General features: G+C 41.9%; 1 long non-coding RNA gene across 1 annotated transcript; it reads left to right on the top strand.

Annotated features, from left to right (window-relative positions):
- The first annotated feature begins 7242 nt into the window (after nt 1–7242).
- On the top strand, nt 7243–17712 carry LOC110350847 (uncharacterized). Its single transcript, XR_002397760.2, has 5 exons — nt 7243–8263; nt 10207–10391; nt 11950–12032; nt 12360–12446; nt 16264–17712. It is a non-coding gene; the product is annotated as an uncharacterized LOC110350847 (long non-coding RNA).
- The last annotated feature ends 1948 nt before the right edge of the window (nt 17713–19660 follow it).

Consider the following 19660-nt stretch of genomic DNA (forward strand, 5'->3'; position numbering starts at 1 on the left):
AAGCAACAAAATTAATGAATTAAATCTGAGCTGTATAAAAATGATACTGCATCATGAGCAAGTTGGGTTTATTTCAAGAACATAAAGTTGTTTTAACTTTTAAGAAACTATGGTTAAAGTTCATCCCAATATCATAATAAAGAAGAAAACCCACATAAGAGCAAATGAAAACATGTACAAAATGCACCAGATAGAAAAGTCCCCCTCCGAGATCAATGATGTTTTTGCAAACCAGCCGCGGAAGGGAACTCTCTTAACCTAATAAGAAGTACTCCAGTAAATATCAGATTTGGTGGCAGGCCCCGCTTCACTCTGAGGCTGGGCCAACCACGGTGCTGCTTCCACCGCAGATCCACACTGTGACCCACTTTCCACTTTCCATTGTCAGTCCTGAAAGAGGGTAAGTGGACAAAGGAAGAGAGAAAAGCTATAGGAATTATCATGAAAAATGTCACATGTTATTCACAGATGACACGATTATGCACGCTGAAAACCCAATTTAAGGGCTGGAGAAATAGCTCAGTGATAAGAATGTTTGTGAAACAGGTACAAAGCTCCTGGTTCAATCCCTAGCACCAGAATCTTTTAAAAAAGGTCCAGGGCCAGAGATTTAGCGCAGTGGCACCGTGCCTGCCTGCCTCGCAAGTGCAAGGTCTTGAGTTTGATCCCTGGTACAGAAAAAAAAAAAGGTCCATTCTAATACACTGATAAATTACTGGAATTCAGCAAAATTATTAGATGCTTAAATGTATTCCTTTATACCTGCAAAAAAAAATAGCTAAACAACTGATCGGTACATGTACCGAAATTTCACTTATCAAATTACATTGTGTCTCATAAATGTGTGCAGTGATTGTGTGTTGATCAAAAAACTTAAGCTGGGTATTGTAGCATACACGTGTCATCCCAGCACTCTGGGAGGCTGAGGCTGTAGCATCAGGAGTTCGAACCCAGCCCGGGAAATTTAGCGAGATTGTTGTCTCAATATAAAACATTTTTTTAAAAAGTTGGAGGTGGAGCTCAGTGTCAAGGCCCTATTTCTAGCACCTGCCAGGCCGGCAGTCACCAGGGAGAGCCGGGCTTGCAGTGGCTGTGCTACGCCAGGGTGCTGGGGCGGGCAGGAGCGCACCCGCGGGATTTTCAGAGGACGGCAGGTTCATCGGGATGTGAGGAAGGCGTGCTTGCCTGCAAAGCAGACCAGCCGGCGCCCCAGGGCTTTGCAGGCCACTGGCTCTGGGAGGATTCTGCGGTTCGAGGGCCGCAGGTTGGGCCCTCAGGGGGCTCCGTGCCGCTGCCTCGGGCCCCTCTCCCCCCTGGGGCTGACCAAGGCCTTGCGGGGAGCGGGAGCCAGTCCGCAAAACCGAGATTCTTCCCCCTCCTCTCTTTTACTCTGCCTAGATAATGGATTTTTTTGGGGTCCTGTTTTGGGTTTTTTGGGCCCTAATTCTGTACACATCTGCTTTATACATTTTTATACCTGGTCTAAACAATTTCTTTCTTGGTCTGTACAGGTAAATCACATTTTCAGTCAGTTTGGGTTGTGTTCAAAGTTTCCCTGTTACTTGCTAGTCCAGTCTAATTCTTCAATTCTGATGCAAAGAAGAAAAAAAATTCCACAAGGGCATCTTTTTTAAAATTAGGTATGACTGAATTACTGTTGACTAAATTAGAGCCAATGCGAGTCACTAAAGACAACTCCTCCTCCTCCTCCTCCTCCTCCTCCTCCTCCTCCTCCTCCTCCTCCTCCTCCTCCTCCTCCTCCTCTTCCTTCTCTGTCTCTGTCTCTTAAACTTGGTCAGATCGTAGTAATTGTTACTATAACGTGATGTCCATTTGGTGTAATACTTAATTCTTTGTGGATTTCAAAGAAAAATCAGACAAGGTTTAATTTGATACTTTCCTGTGCGCAGGTCAGGTGCGACCATTCCCTGCCGCTTCTCCTCCGAAGCTGTCCCTCCTGACGGCCAGAAGGGCGCATAATTTACAGCGCCCCTGTGCCCAACACCCGGGTCCCCCTTCCCCCTGTGTGAGGATCAGAGCGCTGGGGCGGGGGACAGACTGTGACGATGCACACAGCGTGCCTTCCTTCTGCTGTCTACAGAGCAGGGACCGAGAGAGATTTGCTGTTTCTCTGACTACAATTCTGCTTTGCCATCCACTTGACTCTTGCGTTCTGCCCTGATTCTATCTGCTGGATTGGTCTCAAATGACTATTGTCACAGTAGTGGTGGCCCGGAACCTTGAAACAAGAGGCTGACTTCAAAACCGTGCCCTGCTCAGGAGTCCCCGAGAGGCCTCCCTGAGGCCGAAGGACACCGGGGTCTTAAACTCTCAGACATTCGAGGAAGAACCGGGCCCTCTGCAGGTGTGGGAATGGGCTCAGCAAATACTGCCCTAGGATCTTGGAGCTTGCAAATTTATTTGGAGAATTCTTTCTCAAGGACTCCGACAGAGTGACTTGTGAGATTTGAGGAAAATGAAGGAAATGTAGTGCAGATTTTCAAGGCTACGGAGCACAAGTTAAGCAAGTATTTTATTACATCAGAAAAGGAATGGCCCTGTGTTCTTGAGAAATCTAATTTGTTCAGGAACAAATCATCCTAGAAAAAATGACAACTTGTGCTCAAAATGTCACTAGACTAGTTGGGCAATTTCTGTACATTGAATTATTTATTCAATAATATTGACTGTCACCTAGAGGTTACAGTTCAAAAGAACAGATTACATTATGCAAGATTTTTATCTAGAGCACATACATCAAGCTCAGAGGGAATCATATCAAAGAGAGAAAGGAGAAGTGCTTGATCCATGTCTGGACCTTTGAAAATGGCCAAATTCTTCTCGTGTTCGAGTTGGCACCCCAAGGTGCCGTCTCTTAACTTCACGCCACAAGGGTAACAGTCACTCCTTTCAAAGGCCTGTCTAGGCTTGGGTTAGGAGAACAATGTATAGTTTCCAGTGACAGGTGTAAATGAAAATGTCATGTCCCGCTAAAGCTCCCAGTCAGGTGGAAATCACACGTTCCCCGCCTCCCTTCCCCCTGCCTTCTACCAAAGGAGTAAGAAGAAAACTTTTGATAGGTAAAGAACCTGACATGAGAAGTAGAAATGACTTCCTGGATCCTGAACCCATGTAAGAAATACTATTCAGATGGCCGGGGATTTAGCTCAGTGGTTTCGCTGCCTGCTGCGCAAGCGCAAGGACCTGAGTTTGATCCCTGGTACAAAAAAAAAAGAAATACTATTCAGTAGTCATTTGTATGTAGTCCAAGACTAGAGATGCATTTTTATAGGGTGTTTGCCCCAACTTCTTCCGATACCATACAAGTAAAATATGACGTGAGGTGGCTATTCTTAAAAAGAGAGTCTGTAAAAAAGATATAATTATATGAGAAATGATTTTCATGTTTAGGACCCTTTTACCTATATGTTTTTTAAATAGGATAGCAGGAAGGGAGGTGGTGAAGAGGTGCTGAATAGAATTACCTAAAAACTGCAGACAAATTGTTCACATTGCTATACATTAACAGTAGATGATCTGAAAGAAAATCAAGAAAGTAACTCCACTTGCAATAGCATTCAAATAAAATATTGAGAAATAAATTTAATTTAGGAGGCAAAAGTATACTGAAAATTAGAAATGTTGCTGATATTGAAGAAGACACAGGAATGGAAACGCGTTCTGAGTTCAAGGATTGGACGACTTTAATATTGTAAAACTACCCATTCTACTCCAAATACTCTACAGATTCAAAGTAATTCCTATAAAAATCCCAATGACATTTTTTGCAGCAGTAGAAAAACCCATTCTAAAATGCATGTAGAATCATGAAGGATTCCAAATAGCAAAGACCATATTTAAGAGAAAAACAATTTATAATTTTCAGACTTCCTGATTTCAAAACTTATTATGAAGTGACAATAACCGAGACAGTGTGGTAATGACATAGACAGACATACAGAATAGTGGAATAGAATAGAGTCTAGAAAAAACCACAGACTCACATATATATATATGTGTGTGTGTATTTATTTATAAATGATTCAATACAGAGTTTTATGTAAAATTTATATTTAAGATATATATAATCAAATGATTTTCAACAAAGCTACCAAGACAGAGAAATCAGGAAAAGACAGACCTTTCAATAAACAAGATTAGGAAAGCTAGATATTCATGTACAACATGCTAAAGTTGGATCCTTAATATATACCATGTAAACAAGTAACTCAAAATGGATTAAAGACACAAACACATGAGTTAGAACTATAAAGCTCTCAGAAGAAAACATAGGAGAAAAGATTTGTGGCATTGGAATTGGCAACTATTCCTTGAATATGATACCAAAAGCATAAGGAACAAAAGAAAGAGTAGACAAATTGGACTACATCAAAATTAAAATATTTTGTGTTTCAAAAGTCACAGTAGAATGGAAAGACAATCCATAGAAAAAGAAAATATTTGCAAATCTTATGTATGATAAGGGGTTAATATCCAGAATATATGAATATCTCCTACATCTCAAAACATTCTGATTTAAAAATGGGCAAAGGGCATGAATAGACATTTCTAAAAAAAAAAGTATACAAATAGCCAATAGGTAGGTAAAAAGACATTTAAGATCACTAGTCATTACGGAAATGTAAATCAAAATTATATGAGATGTCATTTCAATTCATTAGGATGACTATTATTTTAAAAAATACAACAGAAAAGAAATGTTGGTGAGGACGTGGACAGGCTGGAACCTCTGTGTGCCTTTGGTAGGAAGTAAAAGATGTGGCACAATAAGAAACAATATGGTAGTCAAACTAAAAATACAATTTTCATTTAACCTAGATTTTTAAATTCTGAGCATGTATACAAAATAATTTAAAACAGTGTATTGAAGATACATTTGTACACCCACGTTTAGAGCAGCATTATTTATAATAGACAAAATGGAGGGGCCGAGGATTTAGCTCAGTGGTTCTGCCACCTGCCTCGCAGGTGCTAGGTTCTGAGTTCGATCCCCAGTACCCCCAAAAAGCTAACTAATGGACAAAACAGGAGCAGTCCAAATGTTCATTGACAGATGAAGAGAGAAACAAAATGTTACATATACATACAATAGACTATTATCCAGCTTTATCAAGGAGAGACATTGTGACACCTGCCACCACATGGATGATCCATGAGGACATTATGAGTAGATAAGCCTAATTTTGTAAGTAGGATATGAACCACATTCGTCTTGAGAATAAAGGTATTATATAATGTATGTTTGACTATCAAAATGGTAACAGGAGAATAAACACAGTAACTCATAAATCACTGGGTTATTGTTTGACTCTCATACTTTTGTTGTGAAAACATTAGAAAGATGTCTGCAAAATCTCCAAGATTGTGTGCATAACCAATGAGTGAAAGAGAACATAGCAACAGGAGTAAGTGGATTTGTTTTCCAAGAGAGTACTCAGAAAAGTTTCGGAACTTCAGCTTGTATTAAATTGTTCTGGGAATGCTGCCTTCAAAAATGTATTCATCAGTGCTCTGGGCCTTTGAAAAAATGTGATCAGAGAAAAGAAAAATAATTAAAGAATACAGCTTTTAAAAATATACTATGCTTATGTTTGTTTACTTTTTTACTCTCTCCTATACCAAAACAGAAGCTCCATGAAGATAGGGATCTTATTTGCTTAAATTACCAAGCATTTCCAGGTAGAAAACAAAGCCTGATATATAGTAAATATTTAATATCCATTAGCTGAGTGAATGGCCAGGTGGTCTTATCTCTAATAATATCTAACCTGACACTTTATGGATGGTAGGTACTTCAGACATAGCTATCAGTTTAATTAGGTATTTAGAAAGGAAATGGATGGTCATTGAGTTATAGGCTTATGGTAAAACAAGACTCTCCTTGGTGACTCAAGGATTGTGTATTGTATTTTACTTAAGACATCATTGGTTGTAGGGTGAACAACTCCTTATGAAAATTTGAACAAAAATGTTGCTAATAAAATAGGACCAACCATCAACTGTAATACATATCCAGGCTGCAAAGTATTTTAACAAGTACACATCTTGGAATTTAAGGAGCATGGTGTATGCTGCATGCTTTCCCCAAGACCTATTATATAATATATCTCTAGCCTCTGGAAATTCTGAGTTTAACCTAAAAAGTGTCAGGATTTTCATGCAGTGCTCACACAAACATTTGTCCTACCATGAAGGGGATGGAATTATAAACCCAATGACGTTTCGGTAGCCCTTGAGGAAAAACATGGAACTAGCATATTTAACTAATTGTAAAAATAATGGATTTCTTCATAGCATTATGAGTTTCTAGGGTGAGACTGGCACAGAAGCGTGGAGGGCGCTATCTGTGAGGGGCGGGGCTCGGGTCGTTGAGAAGCCAGGAGGAGCAAGACTGGGCCCTCGAATCGGTCCTCTGATCCCGCAGCAGGCTCGCGTTGTGTTAATTGTCAATCACCGGTCCACTTTGTGATGCTCTTTAAAGGGCAAAGTGGAGGAAATCACACAGGGTTCCAAGTCCAGAGGCCCCTGCACTATTATTACAAAGCCAGAGGGCGCAGCCGGGGAGCAGCACCTCCCTGAGGTGGCCTGGCCTTTGGTTCTTTCCTCTGTACCACCCTCTCTCCTTCTGTAGTCTGTCCTGTGAATGGGTAGAAAGATCAAGGACCAGCAAAGAGAGTGAGTAAATCACACGCGTGCACGTGTAGTTTAATGGCAGGACTTCCAAGGAGAAAGGCATTCCGAGCACAGTTCCTACTGAGCGTGAAAAACCGCAGCGAGGTGGCAACAAGGCTGCCCCGATACTTCACAGTGATCCCGTGAGGACCCAGGGCTTATGCAGGGCCTGGAAAGTGCCAAGGACACCCTCTGCACTTCACCCCACTGCCTGTGACCCGGAGATGTCGCATGGAGGGGGAGCTTTCAAAACTGCAATAGACCCAAGTCACAAATCTGAAGAGTCCAACTTGTGGATGGAGAGAAAAAGGGAACCCTTAGGTTCCTACTGCCGGGACTTTGCTGGTGCCGCCCTGGGACAGCCACAGTGAGACTCCTTCCTTTCTTTCTGGCTAAGATTTCGGTTTCTGTCTTCCACCTCATTCTGCTTTCGTCTGTATCACTTCGTGTTTGATTTATAATTCATAAGGACTTTAGACATATCGGAGCATTAAGTTCTATCTGGGGTACAGAAAGTTCTTTGAAAGAGATTAGATCCTTTGTTCGACAAGCACCTGGTAGGGGCAGAAGACAGCGAGGGAGGTTTTATCAGAGAGCAGCTGCTGCCGTGGAGCTTGTGGTCGGGAGAGAAATTGGGCTCAGCCCTGAGTACAAAGAGAAGTGGGAATTTAAACCTGGGGAGCAGGGTGTGGGCCATGGATGGGAAATTACCAGGGGGTAGGCCAATTCTTCTCGTAATTGTGGGAGATACCGTGTACAGGAAGACACTGTCTCAGATCTCAGAAGACAATGAACCATGGGACACACAGGAGGGACTTTTTGCATTTCATGGTGTGACGATTAATTCCGATTGCTGACTGGCTTAAGAGATGAGTGAAGCACACTTCCGGTGTCTGTGGGGGGATCCAGAGATGACTGGCTTGTGGGACAGCGAATTGAGAGGAGACCTGCCCTGACCCAGGATGACCTCATCCAATAAGCCGGAGAGCAGGACAGAACGAAAAGGTGGATGAAGGAGCAAGCTGGCTTGCAGGGGGACGCCGGATTCTGTCTCAGTGGGTGCATCTTTTGCTGCTGCCCGTGGACGTCAGACTCCAGCTTCTTCAGCCTTCAGAGCCACTCACACCAGGCCTCTCCAGGGGCTTCCTGTTTTCAGTCCCGGACTGGGGCTGCATCCTGATCCCTCTCGTCCTGGGGCTTCCAGCTTCTTGGACAGAGCGGCCGCTGGACCCTCAGGCTCTCCTGCCTGCAGGTGCTGCCATGAGCTCTCCCATCTCCGATCCTGTGAGCTGATCCAATAAATAATAAATCCCCTTGGGTGGAGATCAGGGTGGGTGTAAGAATGTAAGACGCAGTGTTGGAAGGGAAGGTACAGTTTTCTCAACCTATCCTTTAGTTCTAAGTTCAGAAACTGAGGCCTCACCGGTCGTGACTGGCCGGATCTCTCCGACCTTCCTTCCGGGGATGAAGTGCGAGTGTCCTGGAGGGAAGCTGCCCCACACCACGAAGAGCGCCCCTGCCTCCCTTCTCAGAAAGAAGACCGGATGCAGAGGGCGGAAGTGACTCCCAGGTACGGGGAAGTGTCCACCGAATGGTCAGGACCAGGCCAGTCAGTCAGGGCTTCCGGGCCTGGCCTCTGCATTACGCAACGTGCTGTAGAGTTTAAAACTCCTCATTTAATTTTTAAAAATTACTTTTATTGGTACATTTTAGGTACACAATATAATGGCATTCGTCATTGGAAATTTGCACTTTTACATAACCTCTCTTGGTTATTTTTCCCCCTTCCCCTGCCCTCCCTTAAACACCTCTCTCCCTCCCTGTTTACAAAGACTTTGTTTCCTTTTTTTCATTTTCTCATATTAATTCCATTCCCTTCTTTCCTTTCCCCTACCCCTCCCACTTTTCTTTCCATTCTACCTCTTTGCTGACAACAATTTATAAAATACCAAATTAAAACTAGACAGTGCCCTGTGATGTAGATGAAAACTCCTTGAGAGATATGAGAATTAAAATGTAATTGTGCCTTTAGGCTTATGTTCTTTTAACAGAGTGCATTGTTCATAAATCATATGACTAAAACAAGAATATTCATGTATTCATATAAATATTGAAATTAAATTAGCATCCCTATAGTCATGGCAGTCATCACAGACAGGGATAAGGTTTATTTGTCTCCCAATTTTTAGAGGAAGAAAAATCTAATTTAAGTTACTGTTATATATTGATGTTCCGAGCAGTTCTGATAATAAGATTATTCCCAAGAATATTTCCAAACAAATTTATTTTAAATGCAAATTGATGGGTTTACAGTTTGGCATAGGTGAGAATATTAAGTTAAAGAGTTGGACAGTCTAAATGGTTAAAGAGAAATGGGTTAAGAATAAGGTGAGGAATACTGTGTGGAAAAATCCTTCCAACCACAGTGACACAGAATTTAATAGGGGAAGATTTTGCGGGGAACACACACACATTTTATGTAGATCAAGAAGAATTCCAAATTATTCACTAAATATTGTCATTCTAAGGGAAGGGATTATCTCTTGATGCTTGAAGAGGCAGACTGAGGACAAATAAGAGCTTCTAACTTAACTGGGGTAGCAAATTTATGAATCATTGTCCCAAGGGTAAAGATTGTAGGAACTCAAATTACAAACAGGTACACCAAAGGACTAGGTAAATTAATGGATCACAGGCACAGAAGCGATTCCTGGGTCTTGTTTATTTTGTTTTTTGTTTTTTAAGCAGGGATAACCCCTTAGGCTCTGGGCTGCTTTTACAAAGTATTAGAAGGAAATTGCCACCTCTTGTGGATAATATTAAACCTCGGACCATGCACACTTAGCAGTGGAGGTAGGAGCTTGTGGGGCCTTTTCCATGTCACCTACCAGTGGGACAAGTCTGAGATACAGTCATCCCGTTGTCCACGAGGGACACGTGGGTACCCCCAGGGGAGGCCTGGAAACGTGGATAAAATGTAAACATACTGTGTCTTATACACATATCTATAATAAAGTTTGATTTTTTAAGTTAGGCCCAGAGATGAACAAGAATAACTCAGCATAGATCTCAGCAACTTCTGCATACATTTTGTTTATTTACTTGAGGACGTTCACTTTTTTACTTGGAATACTCTGCAGCTTCTCTTTGGTTGAAGTGCTGGTGTTATTACTACTCTCACAGTTTGGGGCCACAGTTGGTAAAATAAAGGCTACTTGAACACCAGCACTGTGACACTGTAAGAGTCGACCTGATACCCAAGACAGCTGCTGAGTGAGACCGGGCAGGTGGTGTGCACGGTGGACGCTTTAGACAAAGGCATGGCCTGGCCTCCCAGCAGCATGGGTTGAGACTGTTCACTTTTCATCAGAACAGTGGGCAGCAGAAAGCCTATGAATTGTTTAATGGGAAGGAGGCTTGGAGTAGAGAGCTCATAGGTCTTCAGTTGGAGGCTTGGTACTGGGGACACTTTCAGGTCTATTTTCTGAGACCATTTTATTATCTACCATGTAGAGGTCATTCCAGAGATATCACACTCACCGAGTTTACAGGCAAAAGAAGAAAATCCCAAGAAAAGGGTGGCGGGGAGCAAAGCAAAGACAAAATCCTTCTCCTGACTGCTTGAGCCCTGCCTATTCCCTGAGGATTAAACTCTGAACGCGTCCCTCACACGGAAAGGACCACAGCTTCCAGGCAAGGTGAGATTGTCCCACAGGGCTTTGGGCTTTTCCTAGCAGACACCCATGGGCATTCGGGCTACGGGATCATCACGTAAAAATCCCACATTGCATAAAAGTGTCCCATGCCGCAGAGCAGGTGTGGCTGGAGAGCGCCTTCCACTGCAGGACACTAGTCATATTTTCTCCCAACTTTCATGTGGTCAACAAAATTAAAAATGAAAAAAAAAAATCAACCTGGTTTTCCTTATGATCACGTGGGAGTTCCTGCTCATTGAATTTGTTGTACATTTGCATTTCTTCACCGAAGTCTCGTGGAAATAGAACAGGTGTATTTATTACTCAGCTGTACAGCGTGGCCCTGACTTTCATTCCTGGCTTACAGAAAGCAGCCTCTTTTCTGTGGGCCTGTATTGCACAATCCAGGGCTCTCACCTGTGCTAAGCATGATTTTCCTGATGTAACACTGGTTGGTGCCTTTGATTATGATTTGATTATTTTCTCAAGCCAATTTTTTTTTTTTTTGGTACCAGGGATCAAACTTGGGAACTTGCGCCTGCGCCGGAAACACTGAACTAAATCCTCCGCCCAGGCAAATGTTTTCAATCTCCCTCCCTCCCTCCCTCCTTCCTTCCTTCCTTCCTTTCTTTCTCTCTCTTTCTCTCTCTTTCTCTTTTTCCTCTTTCTCTGCTTCCTCTTCCTCCTCTTCCTCTTTCTTCTCCCCCCTTTCTTTCTTTCTTTCTTTCTTTCTTTCTTTCTTTCTTTCTTTCTTTCTTTGTAGTACTGTAAATTGAACTTAGGGCCTTTTATAATTTTTTATTTTGAGAAAAGTTCTTGCTAAGACAATAAATTTCCCAGCCTGGGCTGGAACTTGCAATCCTCCTGCCTCTGCCTCTTGGAGAGCTGGAATTGCAGGCCGTGTGCTCCAGCCACCATACTCAGCTCTAGAGTCTTTTAAAAAAGGCTTCTGGATTTTCAATCTTGAATAATAAGGCCTTTGCTGCTGGATTATTTAGACAGAGTTTCAAAGAGTTTTTTGGTAAGATTTTTATTAATTAACATTGAATTTGGCTCATCTGTCAGGAATTTTGGTCCATGACTAAACTGGAGCCCAGTCTCCTCTTTCCAGAGTGACAGCTATTTATACCTCACCGTGCATTAAAGAAACCCTTTCTCTAACTGCTCTAAACATTTCTCACATAGCAACTCTCACCGTTGCCACCACTGTTCATTTCGGGCTCCTTACCCTGTTCCGTGGACTCTTTCCACCTTACAGCAGCACGGGCTCTGAGGGCAGGGACTCTGCTCTGTGCTAAAGGAGCAGCAGCTGCAGGTGTGCGCTCAGCTGTCCCCGTGTGGACTTGACTTTAGCTGACTGACCGGCAGCGGTGTCAGGGCCTGGCCTTTCTTGCCCAGCAGGCTCCTCCTGTGTGCACACTGGAGCTCTGTGGAAGCCCGCACTGCACCTGGTGTGTCTGGCTTAGGGGTACTTCCTGCCTCTGCCTATATAGCTCCGAGCCCGGATGGGGACTGAAGTCATTCTGCCCGATTCTGCTTCCTCCCTTTTTATATTTTACAGGCATTACACAGTCCTTGGCCTCAATAAACTTTTCCCACTCATAACTCTACCTGCTATCCAGAGGACCCAGACTGACATCCAAGGTGAACACCTTCGACCCCCATTCACATGTTTACCTTACCCTCTTTGGCTGAGCTATTCCTGGTCTTTTATTCTTCCATCTAAACATTATCAGCATTTTATAGAATTATCTCCTCAAAAAGGTTAGGATTAAAAATTATATTTCATAAAATTTATGTTTTAATCTTGGAGAAATGAACACAATTCTTAATTATGTATAGTTATGTATTCGTTTAATATTTACATTTCCAGTAAACTCTGCATCATGAGAATAGGTATTGTTTTATTTTGTTCACCACTCTGTTCGCAGTGTATATGATAGTGCCTGACACATACCAATTGCTCTACAGGCATTTGCTGGGTAAATGAAATAACCGATTTCCAAGGCTCACCACTTTTAAAGATGCTTAAAGACAATTCACGGCAGACATTATATTGTGAGTAGAGTCACTTACTAGTAACATTCTTTGGTAATCAAGTTATATGTAATTCTAATTCTACCTTGTACAACCTATTATCAAAAGGGAATGATTTTTTTATTTTAAAAGTTTCTTTTTAGACATGTTATTGGAAGGAACTTGCAGGAAGACTGCAAGTTCAAGTCCAGCCTGGGCAATCTTTGGCCTTGTCTTACAACAAAAAATTAAAAAAGAGCTGAGGATGTAACTCAGCATGGAGGCCCTGGGTTTTAGAGAGACAGAAAGATGGACGGACAGACGGACAGACAGACGGATGAGATATATATCTAAGGTGGAGAATGTAGGTAGGGATTAGAGGAAGTGTGAAGTGTATGATATACTTTAGGTTAGCAAAGCTAATCATAATCACTTTGGAATGTGTTGAGCCCTTTAAAAATATTTATAAATGCAAGTTAGATCCTTAGCCTAGTCCATAATGTACAGAACTGTTAACTACATTTTAGGTTACACAGACTTCCATCGGACTAATGGTCTTGTGTAAGAGTGTAATTCTGAGGACAAAGGCATTACTTCATTCAGTCTGGGAACCAGGACTATTCTGCTGCTTCCCCCCCCCCGCCCCCCATCCTGGGAGGAAAGGAAGCGTTGCATGGGGACAAGCACGGCTCCAGTCGCATCTCCCTCCCTGAGCCGGCCCTGCACAATTTACCTTCTCTTTCTACACCTCATCTCTGTGCTCTCTCTGGTAACACTGACTTGTCTTAGCATGGGATTTTAAGTAGGTGAATTATCTGAATGAGCATGACTCTGAAGTATCAGGAGGCAGCTTCTTTATTTTATTTGAACCAAAAATACAGGTGTCCAGATTCCACCCTGGGGTGGGGCCAGACATGTGAATTTTAAAATCTGCTCAGGTGATTCTAATGTGGACTGAGTCAGGAAGGTCTAGGCTCTGCTGTAGTAATGAGGAGCCCTGAATTTCTTGTGGCTCCCTATGTAAACGTTAATGTCTTCCGCGTGCCTGGTGTCCAGTGTAGCTGGACCAGTAATTCTGTCACTCAGGGCCTGGAGTTGCAGATGTGCAAGGCCTGGAACACTGCTGTCACCAAAGCAGGGCACATATGTGTTTGCACTGGCAGCAAGTGGCATGACTGCTTGCAGCCCTCTGGCCAGAACTAGTCACAGCACCCTGCCTCCCTGCAGGACAGCTGGGAACCTACACCTCTGAGTGTCCAGGAGGCAGAGGTGAAGCCTGTGCCAGGGAGTGGCAGTGATGTCTAGACACTGACATTGGTAAGAAAGACCAAACTTCCTTCTCGGATTAAATGAGATATTACAAGTAATGGCTATGACTTTTAGGTCCAATGTGGTAACCACTGTACATATATGGGTATTTAACTTAAGCGAATTAAAATAAAATTTAGAAAGCATTTCCTTAGTGACAGCAGCCACACTTCCAATGCCCAGGAGCCACATGTGTCTGTGACAACTGTACTGGACAGCTTGGATAGGAAAGAGTTTCGTCAAAGCAGGACAGTTCAATAGGCGAGGCCAGTCTGTGCCTGTCAGTCTTTGCCCTCGTTATGCCAGAATCTGAGTGTCAGAGCCACACGAAGCCTCTTGGCCAATTCAGTGCTGTCTGTGATGCTAATCACTGGGCAGAGTTTTCACAGGGAAGGGCATTTGGGGGTTAAAGCTTCATAAGGCAGAAGTTGGCCATAGTGGTGCATCCCTGAAATGGCAGCACACTGGAAGGCCGGGGCAGGAAGACTGCAAGTTCAAGCCCAGCCTGGGCAATCTTTGGCCTTGTCTTACAACAAAAAATTAAAAAAGAGCTGAGGATGTAACTCAGCATGGAGGCCCTGGGTTTTAGAGAGACAGAAAGATGGACGGACAGACGGACAGACAGACGGATGAGATATATATCTAAGGTGGAGAATGTAGGTAGGGATTAGAGGAAGTGTGAAGTGTATGATATACTTTAGGTTAGCAAAGCTAATCATAAGGAGTAGATCAGAAGGGAATGTTTTGCACAAAAAAGGGCTCCTGTGGAAGACTTGTGGTCGGAAGAGAATAACAATGAAGGTGAAAGCAAACCTGTAAGGGTCCTCTTGTGACCACAGAAGGGAGGGCACAGGAAAACTGATTTCACGCGCTCCTACCAACAAGAATCTGATGCAGAATACGTGGATGAACTCAGCTCCATTTCTGTAGAGAATAGAATGGAATGAGAAGGGCCTAAATTTACGGATTTTTGTATAGAGTGGATTGCACTGAATGAAAAAAGCCAACTGCAGATACTCATCTATAACTGTACAAAGAAGCTGTTCGTATTTTTATAGTGTGGAGGCTGCTGTACAGTTTGAAGAGGTGGAGTCTGGGGTATAAAATTTTACTGATGATTTGCCAATGCCTCCTCCGCTGGAGGCCCTGACACTCAGGACCTATGCTCCTGGGCCTGATTAGGACAGTCATTCCCAACAGGTGGTCCATAGAATCCAAGACGTCCCAAGAACTTCCAGGCACATCTAGTTTCCTAGTAATATTGAGGTGCTCTTTGTCCTTCTCACTGGGCTGATGTTTACCTTGGTGGTGCAAAAGCAATAATGGGTATAATTGCTGGTTCTTAAGAACTCAAGGAGGTGGTGGGTTCTGATTCACTGTATTCTTTCATGCAGTTCACCTGCAATTTGTTAAAAATGCCCATTTCACTAGGAATGCCCTTCAGGAAGCAGTAACAGTGACTTCTGAGAAACACATCCTCAGGCAGTTTCTTCACCACGTGAGCATCACAGATTGCATTTACACAGATGGAGATGGTGGAGGTGACTGCATGTGGCCTCTTGATGTGACCAAAAGTCCCAGCAAACATGAGATGCATGAAACTGGCATATTGTTTTACACTAGTTTTGTCAGTGGAAATATACTCTAACCATAACAGCATAGCAAATATATAAGCTCATAACATAGTCATTCATTAACATTATCAGGTCATTGGATACTGTGCATACTTTTATAGGGCTGGTGGTGTGGTAGGTTTGTTTATGTCACTGTCACCATGATATGGGAGGAGCGTGTTGATCTGTGATGTTATGGTGACGAGCTGATACTGGGACCACCACTGAATATGTGATCTGTCATGAGCTGCAACACTGGTGTGCTCATGGGACTAATCTAATCTTGACTTTTGTGTTTTCAAAAATAGTCGGATGGTGAAATTTTAGGTATGCTACAAACACGACTGCAACATAGAAAAGCATGGCCATGGCCATCTGACTGGAAGCTGGGCTGGCTGGATTGATTTACCCTCTGTCCTTTGACCACTAGATAAGCCACACATTTCCGATGTGCATATCTGGCCAGACATTTTCTCAAAAATAAACAAAAGATCTTGTCACCTCCAGGGAAAAAAATTCTTCAACTGGAATTATTCTTGCTAATGATAAAATTCAAATTTTCATATGAAAATTAGAATGATGAGAAACTTTTCTTTTTACCACTTTTCAGCTTCCTAATCTTTAATAACATAGTGATGTTTATTAGTGGTTTACTCATAAGTGAGTTTTAGTGTTGTGGAATGAGCTATGACAATGTGTGAAAGATCAGTGTAGCCCAATAAACCAAATGACCAAAGCATAATGTTACAAAATCACCTGGGCAGGATATACCAATAGATTGTGATGTAACAAAATGTTTGTTGATTGATTTTGGATTCCACATATACCACTCTGCCCCCATGAATGGATTAATATTTTTATTTGGGAATGGGCTTGTTGTCAGAAGGGTTTACTAAACAGTGAGCTCTGATCCTCTTGCTTCCTTCTCTGTCATGCAGATGTGTGAATGTGAGTCTTGCTCTTCTACCTTCTACCACCGCACAATGAGGCAGGAAGCTCTCCCCAGATGCAGCTCCTTGACTTTGGACTTGCCAGACCCCAGAACTCTAAGGATAAATCTCTTTTGTAAATGAATTACTTAATCTCAGGTATTCTGTATGGCAGCAAACAAAGGACTAAGACACCGTGTGAGACTTGATTTTCTTCATATACTTCAACCAAAATAACATCTTGTAACAGACTGAATGAGAAGCAGAGAGATGTGAAAATTCAGCTATTTTTCTACTGAGCCTGACATTAAAGAGGTTTTCAAAATGTAAAAGCAGTGCTGCTGTTTTCACTGACATTTTTGTTTTGAAAAAAATAGAGCTTTTTTTTTTTCTTGATACCAGGGATCGAACTTGGGACCTTGTGCTTGCAAGGCAGGCAGTGGAACCACTGAGCTAACCCCCCCAGTCCAGAGTTGTTTTTTAACAAAAAATATTATTCACCATAACATATAATGGGTTTATTGTTTTAAATAAGTATTTTTAATGTTTCTCCATTTTCATTTCTAATAATATAGACAATGGCAGATGCAGATGACATGAAAGGCCTTTATTGGGGTCCTTGACTCTTTTTGCAGTGTAAAGAGGTCCTAATACCACAGTGTTTGAGAACCACTGGCCTAGGACAAACTGAACTTTAGAACAGAGCATCATGGATAGCTCCAAGAGCGGATTCAACAGACTCAGAATCACTTAAGTGTGTTCATCAGCCTTCTGTTACTATAACAAATGCCTCAGACCATCAGATTAAAAAGAAGAAAGGTTTATTATGGTTCACACCTTTGGAGAGTTCACTCCACAATGGATTGGTCTCCGATTTGGGCCCACAGTGGCATAGTCTGTGGGAGTGCTTGCCAGGGGTGCTGAGTTCACCTCATGACAAGGGATAAAAGACAAAAGGAGAAAGAGGAATCCACCAGCACCCCACCATCCCCTTCCCAAGCATACCTCCTATGACCTAAATCTCCCCCTGGACCCTGCCTCCCAAGGATTCCAGGACCTCCAGACTGCACCATGCTGGAGGCTGTGCCTTTACCACACAGGCTTTGGAGCCAAACTCTAGCACTAAGACCTAGCACTAAGACACAGGACCTCAGGGTCCCACATATGCACTTAAATCACTGCAAGCTATGAAAAAGCATTTCAGAGTTTTAAAAATATATTTTAAAGCCAAAAATATTAAAAAATATTTATTGCTGATCTGTTCCATAGGAATATATTTAAAGAAACAGTTATTCAAAGAATCTTATTAAGATGGTCTAAAATAAACTACCAGGATGACACATTAGGAGCTAACCTGTTAAATTGTTCAGAAATATGAATAAAACAAGAATATCTTTTGAAAAAAATACATAGTCACTTGCAAGACAGTTTTACAAAAATATACTAGAGTTATGTGAGCAAATGTACTAACTGCTCTTTAGATGGTATAAAAATATTTCCAGGGTAGGTTTCTTGTTTTATAAATTCCTCTGTTCTACAACTTATTATTTTACAACTTTTAAGTTTCCTTCACTTTGTAAGAATATAAAATGAAATGTGTACAGTAATTTGACAGGACAGTTGTTAAATACAAAGTCAGATACAATAAGAGCATCTAAAAATAGCTACTTAACTGAATCTCGTCTCAAACTCTGCAGCCTGCTAAGAATTTGCAGTTATCTGTAAATGTTTAGTGATTGTTCTGAATTTATTTTTAAAAAGCAGTAATGTTCCATAGCAATCAAATGTACTGTATCATATTTTAAGCATACTATTGTAAGTGTCTACACAGTGGGCCAAAAATTTGTGTCTCCTCAAATTCATGTTTTGAAATCTGTATCGGTTACTGCTTATTAGAGAAATATATTTAATACAAAATATACAAATATATAAGAATTTGCAAGATTGGTTTACAATGGCCACCCACAGAGTCAGGTGTGGAAGAGTGCAAAGGTCTACCTGTGCCCTGGGGATCCGAAGGACCCAGCTGAAGCCCTGGAGCTCAGTGTGGGGCCTCACATGAGTCCACATCACGAGGCCAATGGGCCTGTGCCGGAAGCCAGGAGGCAAAGTCCAAGGTGAGGGTCAAGACTGGCGCCCCTCTGAAGACTGAAGTGAGCCTGCCTTCTTGGTGTTCCTTTCATCCCATTCTGGTGGCGAGCCTCCCTAGGGCGGGTCTTCCACACCCAGAGCTTTGCTGAGCCAAATTAGTTGGGGTGTTACTTGTGCAAGTTGACACAATCAATCAACTATCACAAAGTCCTTCCCCTGACCTGATGTTACAAGGATGAGGGTCCTTTGGGAGGAAACTGGGTCATGAATAGGACTCACAAATGCATGAACATGACCGGCGTCCTCTAAAAGAAGCTGAAGAGACGTCCCTCAGCACTTCTACCACGTGGGCTTAGGGGAAAGAGATTGACATCCAAACACCAGGAAATGGGTCCTCATGAGATATCAGATTTGCCAGAACCTTAATTTTCGACTTCCCAGACTTCAAAGCCATCAGAAATAAATTTCTAGTGTTTATTAACCACCAAGCCTGTGGTATTTTGGTATAGTAGCTTGAATAGACTAAGATAATGCTTATGATAAATTTCCAAATGTTGTTAAACAAGAGCACCTGGAAAATTACATTTATTTTTCTCCTTTAAATTCCTACAGAAGCTAATATTGGTGCCCAAAATAAGGAACATAAAAATTGAAATATGAACAATATTTATTTATTACATATGACATTTTCATATACTGATATAATCATTAATTGAGGGAGTGGTAATATTCATCAAGTTATATCGGCTTACAAGCCAATATAATGGTATTAACATAGAATATGTATACTTCTAAATGTTGGCTTGTATAACAATTTCAGCCCTGGAAGTTTCAAAGACATACAACTTTTGGAAAAGTGTGACCAAGCATACTGATCTCATTCCTTTTGGATTTACCCTCTTTGTGGATTTTTGTGTAGTCATTGAAAAGAACACAAATATTGTATGCACCTAAGGCGGTCACAATTTTAACCATACTTCATGTGTAGAATTCAAATGTAATTTTGAATATTTACTGAACAATGTTCATAATCACTTCCTCAATAAAGGGAACAGTCAACTTCCTTCATACAGTGGAGTGAAAATTAGGGTTAGTAAAGCAATTTGTAAGTATTTTGCATGTATAGCATGTGCTTATTGTTATGCTAGACATTCTAGTACTTTGTATATTGAACCACGTGAAAAACACAGGTAAAAGTTAAAGAATTAAAGAACAATTACATGTTAAGTCACTTGATTCAGGCTGGCATTCATACAAAGGAGAAATCAATTTGGACTATTTGAAGTTGTTGAGTAAACAGAGCAGAGGAGCCCGA

The sequence above is a fragment of the Heterocephalus glaber genome, unplaced genomic scaffold (assembly GCF_053883595.1).
Source record: "Heterocephalus glaber isolate CG9 unplaced genomic scaffold, H.glaber_assembly_v1.0 deba00000331, whole genome shotgun sequence".
NCBI classification, from domain to species: domain Eukaryota; kingdom Metazoa; phylum Chordata; class Mammalia; order Rodentia; family Bathyergidae; genus Heterocephalus; species Heterocephalus glaber.